Source organism: Cryptomeria japonica, chromosome 8 (assembly GCF_030272615.1).
Source record: "Cryptomeria japonica chromosome 8, Sugi_1.0, whole genome shotgun sequence".
NCBI classification, from domain to species: Eukaryota; Viridiplantae; Streptophyta; class Pinopsida; order Cupressales; family Cupressaceae; genus Cryptomeria; species Cryptomeria japonica.
In genome coordinates, this window is record NC_081412.1 from 124197482 (window position 1) to 124203363 (window position 5882).

Below are 5882 nucleotides of genomic sequence, written 5' to 3' on the forward strand. Positions count from 1 at the left end.
CACTTTTGTAATCTATCACGACTTCTCTATTTCTTTGATTTTTCAATGTGAGGGAATCCACTAGGCACTTCCACTATCTCGATCCATAATAGTTTGTCTTATTTTCTTGGGCTCAATTGCTTTTAATGTTTGAGGATTATTTAGAAGGCTCTCCAATCATATATTTCAGATCATATTTTTCAGCATTTTGGCCTATTTGGGCCACTAATAGAGATTAGTATTTTTCTATATTTGAAGCACACCTACTGTTACAATGTTATTAATGTCTGGAGAATCTGTGGCTTCTTTTAGGATGATGCAACTAAATATGTTGCCAAAATTATTTCTACTCTGCATGGTAGTGGCTCTTCCAGGTGCCATGGTTGGCATACCTCCTAGGCCTATGGATGTGCCATTTTCAAGGAACTATGTTCCCACTTGGGCTTTTGATCATATCAGGCAAATTGATGGTGGAAAACAAGTCGACCTTGTTTTAGATAAATCCATAGGTACATTACTAATGCAAACTCATATAAATAAGTATACTGTTTTGAACTGTACTCTTTGAATCCCATGGTGATTGCAAAATATGCAGTTGTTTTAACTTGCATTTTGCAAGTCTCTTAGTTTACATATAGCATTTCAGTTTATATCATTTTGGGGCATTTTATATATACATCCTACTTGATGAAAAGATTTTTTTTTTTCAATCTATAGTTTCTTATGTCTTATTGCCTCTAAGATTGTTAATATGCAGTTAAATGATGGGCTCTTTCTCTTAAATATAGATTCATCTATAAATAGAAGATATCCATTTTTTGTTTAGCAACTCTTATTCACTCCAATGTTCAGAGAATAGTCTTCACTAATGTTCTTGCCATGACATGCACTAGATTTTAGACCAAGGGGGAATATTTGTTTGGACACTTTAGTATGACTATCAAGATGGTTCTAGGGGACTCTGCAGGGGTTGTAACTTCCTTTTATGTAAGAAAAATAATATTTCATAGCCTCACTATATCCCTCCAAATTCTCCTATTTCACTGTTTTAAATTGCACAAGTGGTTGTATTTACCATTTTCTATGAGGTGCAACTATCTTCACATAACTCAGAGCATGATGAGATAAAATTTGAGTTCTTAGGAAACACAACTGGGCAGCCCTACATTCTCCAAACCAATTTGTTCAGTGAAGGAAAAAGAGATAGAGAGCAACGCATATACCTCTGGTTTGAACCCACTAAGAATTCCATTCTTACTTTGTTGTTTGGAACATGCATCAGATTGTGTAAGTTCATGTTTCTTTTATTATTTGTCAATAGATTTGATGTCAAACTCTGAAAATATTTGTCACTTTTATTTTTTTATAAAACATCAAACTTTGCATTCAGGTTCTTTGTAGATGATGTTCCAATTAGAGTGTTCAAGAACAATCATGATTTAGGAGTGAGCTATCCATTCAATTAGCCCATGAAGATCTTACTGAAGTAGACAAACTATTATGAATCATGATAATGGAAGTGCCTTGTGGATTCCCACAGATTGAAAAATCAATGAATCAAAGAAGCCAAGACATATTACAAGATTGATTATAGAAGCACCCGTGATTTGATTGAAACTTTGTCAAGCAATGGAAACTCTAAGATTACAAAGGCTAGGAGAAATAAACTACAAAAAGAAGAAATACAGCTACATGAAACTATGTGTTTGTGTCACTTACAACTACTATCTATGAAGAGAAAAGATTTAGTAGGCAACTTAGAACAAAAGGGAAATCTTTTTTAGGAAAGCAAATGAAAGTTTGAAATAGGACAAGAGGAAGTGTTAGATGTATGTGTGGCAGGAAGGAGAGGGTTTTTGTAGGCTAGGGATTGGAGTAGGAAACATTAAAAATATTATCAGATTAAGCCTTACTATACAAACAACACATGCAAACTAAAGTTGGGATTTTTCTTTGCTCTCAAATAAATAACTAAACCTCCAGTTGCTCTTATTGAATTCAATATAATAATGATATTCCTAGCTACCATCTTTCCTCGTACCAATAATGCTCACCTTTTACTTTTGTAGTTTATTTTTTCATGCCAAACAATATTGCCTATAGCAAACACTTCAATCTTTAATATGTGCATATCTTTTCAGAGCAGGCTTGTACAATTATGCTCTTATTATAGAACTTTGACCTGGGTGCATGTGAATGACAACCCAAATGGTTCCACAGTTGCACTGGGTATGAGATTTTTATATGAGGAGATAGGAAATGCTGGAATCAGAAGGAATTTGATGATTTGGATGGATTACACTGGAGAAAGCTAAAGGAAATGCACCAAAAATATACACCATCTACAACTATTGTACTGATAGAGTACATTTCCCAAGAATGCCTCCCGAATGTGCAAGAGACCAAGATGTCTAGGGAAGCATTTTTCATATGAAAATGTTGTATTTTGTTTAATTTGTTCAACTCTGAACTTCAAAATATCGTTATGCAATAATTTTAAATTGATGGATGAATGGACATTGTGTTTTGGTTTTGGTAAATGGGTTTTTTGTGTGTTTTATCGTACTTGGAGGAATAATTGGTGGATCATCTTTTTATACACTACATATGCAGAAATTTGCACAGAGAAATAGTTCATAAGTTAGCAAACATAATGCCTATCAGTATTCTATCTTCAATTGGCAAAAACCAAGCAGCCTCAAACTTACAAATCTATACATACAGCAAACACAAGCAAAGACTCCCGACAAGAACTTTGCTACTTGAAACTCTTGTTGCTCAAGCTTATCCTATTCAAACTAGTCTTTCAATTTCCTAATGACTTACTTTTTAATTTTTCTTTTGGTTGTATTTTCTTTTGTATATAAACCGTTAAGGTTCTTGGGCAATGATTTATGTGAAATTCTAGTTATTTAGCAAAACAACTAGTTATTTGTCTTCCTCTTTCATAATGATCAACAAAGATGGCATGATGATAGGCCAATAAAGACAAGGTTCTGATAAAGAACAATCTTCATAAAGGAAGTGGCAGTGGAACAAGTTAGAAATAGTGGACTAGATCTTTTGCTTTGCCCTTGTCTTTTGTATGCACCTCTATATTGGTACTTAAAACACTAATCATAGACTTGAATTAGAACTAAAACCACCTTAAATATAGCTAAACAAAGATTAGCTATGGAGATTTGGGAGAATTCAATTAGAATGTAGAGAAAGATTCTAAGAATTCCAAGTTGAGTTGTCTAAAATAAAATCAAAATTCAAAACCAGTGTTCAAATTATGTTTATATTAATCTGAGTATCATCCTGAATGACCTCAAAGCATGCCCTGAAAGATCTCAAAGCATGCCCTGAAAGATCTCAAAGCATGCCCTAAAAAATCTCATCAAAATTTGAACACTTTTAACTATCTAATTTAAAATAATTATTGTCATGCATCAATTAACACTCTCTTATTTTATTGAGTTCCTCAGGGTCTCTAGGCTATAAAAATGTTGCAGATTGAATCATGAGAATGACCTGTTGAAGCATGAACTGACACAGTCCTGGAATAATGAGCAATACCTTGAGAGACAAATCAAATTTCTGAGAGATGAACTTACCACTTCTAGTGAATACAAAGATAACTTCAATGCTATCTCATTTAAGCTAGATGAAATGCTAAAAAGTTAGAAGAACAAAGGTGATATGGGAGGACTTGGATTTGAGAAAGGAGAAAACTCTAGATCTAGTCAAAGCAATCACCAGAAGAACAAGAGAACTCCAATAAGATAGCATAATTCTTATAAATTCAATGGTAAATGTTTTGTTTGCAATAAATTTGGTCATATGACAAGTCAATGCATAAATAGAGATAATCAAAATAATACATCATTTCAGGTCGATGTTTCAATTGCAATAAGTATGGTCATAAGTCAGTTGAATGCATAAGTATGGTAAATAGGATAAATGTAAGATGCTATGCTTATGGAAGATTTGGACATATTGCTAACCAAGGCAGATCTAAAGGAAACCAGGGAAATTTTAGGCCTAATTAGAGAAACAACATTGTTTGCTATGCTTGTAAGAAAATCGATCATATTGAAAAATATTGTAGAAGCAAAAATGTGAGCAAGAATGCTCCAACGAATAAGAACAAAGCAAATAATAAGGGTAAAGTGAAGGTTGAAGAGATCAAAGAGTAACACAAGAAGATGTGGGTTAATAAGTAAGATTCAAATGAAGCTAATGGGTCCGCACCTGATTCCGATGTTGGATCTTCGTCTGGTAACTAAGGCATTTGGCCTTAGGGGGAACCTTTTCATGAAAATCCTTAAAACCCCCTTGATGAGATCTGTAACTTGCCACAAATGGTTGTAGATTGTTGTGCAGATGATCCTAAGAGATATCTAAAAGAGTCGACACTGATTTGATGCTTTGGTAGAATGTTCATGAGTTTCAGGGCAACCAAGATAACTTTAGGGTTGAGCATTTATTGCACCTTAAAGTTATATTTTCGGAAGATAAAAATCCATTTGAACATTCATTTTTCACATTGTGAGAAAAGTGAAAGAGCAGAAGAGTGTGGTGAAGAAGTTTATGTAGTGAAAACAGAGCTTGTGAAGATTTGGCAAATATTTATTACATCCACTTGAAATCAAAAAGTATTTTTTAAAGTTTGAAGCTATCTAATCATAACCTAGATTTCGATAATGGCATCCTCTAGTTCTAGTGTGGTGACTATGCTTCTTGTCAAGATAACTGATAGGGGAAGACCTCAATTCAGGAAGCATTCCATACAAATTTGTGCACTTTTGGGTTTTTGATGAACTCGAATGGGTTAGGTATATTCTGAGTAGGGTACATGATGAATTCATATGGCTAGACAAAACTTACAAGATTACTAAGACTGTTATCTAGGCAGTAACATGTTTGAATGCTACTGGTGAAGTCCACAGTCTGAGAAATGTGAAGAACACAACTGTGACAAAGGTAACTAGTTCACAACATGACAATAGATCAATGACAATAAGTGATATCATTGAGTATGATGTGAGATTTTCATCCATGATGACAGGCTACAAGATATATGAATCTAGGAGATCTAACTTAGTCTATGGTACTGCAATTTATGCGGCATATCAAATTCTGAAGTAGAACACACTAGTACATTTGGGGCTGATTTCTGACGGCCTATCGTCGGACTTGCAACTATTTTTCGTCGGACTGTCGATAAAAAAGTCATCAAAAACTCATCGTCGGTTACTTCAACTGTTCCATCTCACATCGGAATTCTGATGACATCCTGAACTATTCTGACGACGGCCATGACTGCTCATCTGGCCAAAGAATGTCATAGGATGTCAAGGATTATGATGAGCATTCGGCGATAAAGTATCGTTGGACATACAACATCCTCACCGAATGTTTCATCAATTTGTATCTAAATTCCGAGGCCTGCAAGAAACTATGCACCGAAGAGGATGTTGTTTGTCCAATGGTTTGGTCATCGGTGCAAAGTTGGGACGATGTCGAAATTCTGACAGTGATTCATTTTTAAAAAATAATAATATGCATGCCAATTACGATGGTGCTTGTTGTTTCCTTTTAGCATGTCCTACTAGATGGACCCAAGTAGTTCAATTTCAAGTATACTGGGATGAATTTCAATGCCATTTGGAATCCCACATGAAGCCACATTGATATTTTATCGATAAGACTTCCTATGCACTACTTCATACAATACAAAATTGACTTGATTCTCAAATCTCTTATTCCAAATATATCTTTAACATATCATTTTAGGATAACAAAATCAACACAAAGTCCAAAAATTAGTAAATTCAAGAAGTATCAAGTCAAGTTCATCCTTGTGGTAGTTTGATTATGCTTGCACCCAAGAAAGACAACATTGACTCTTATGTCTC

At 34.3% G+C, this 5882-nt stretch overlaps 1 pseudogene; it reads left to right on the top strand.

Annotated features, from left to right (window-relative positions):
* Positions 1 to 331: 331 nt before the first annotated feature.
* LOC131041600 (xyloglucan endotransglucosylase protein 2-like) lies at positions 332 to 1469 on the top strand (annotated as a pseudogene).
* Positions 1470 to 5882: the final 4413 nt, after the last annotated feature.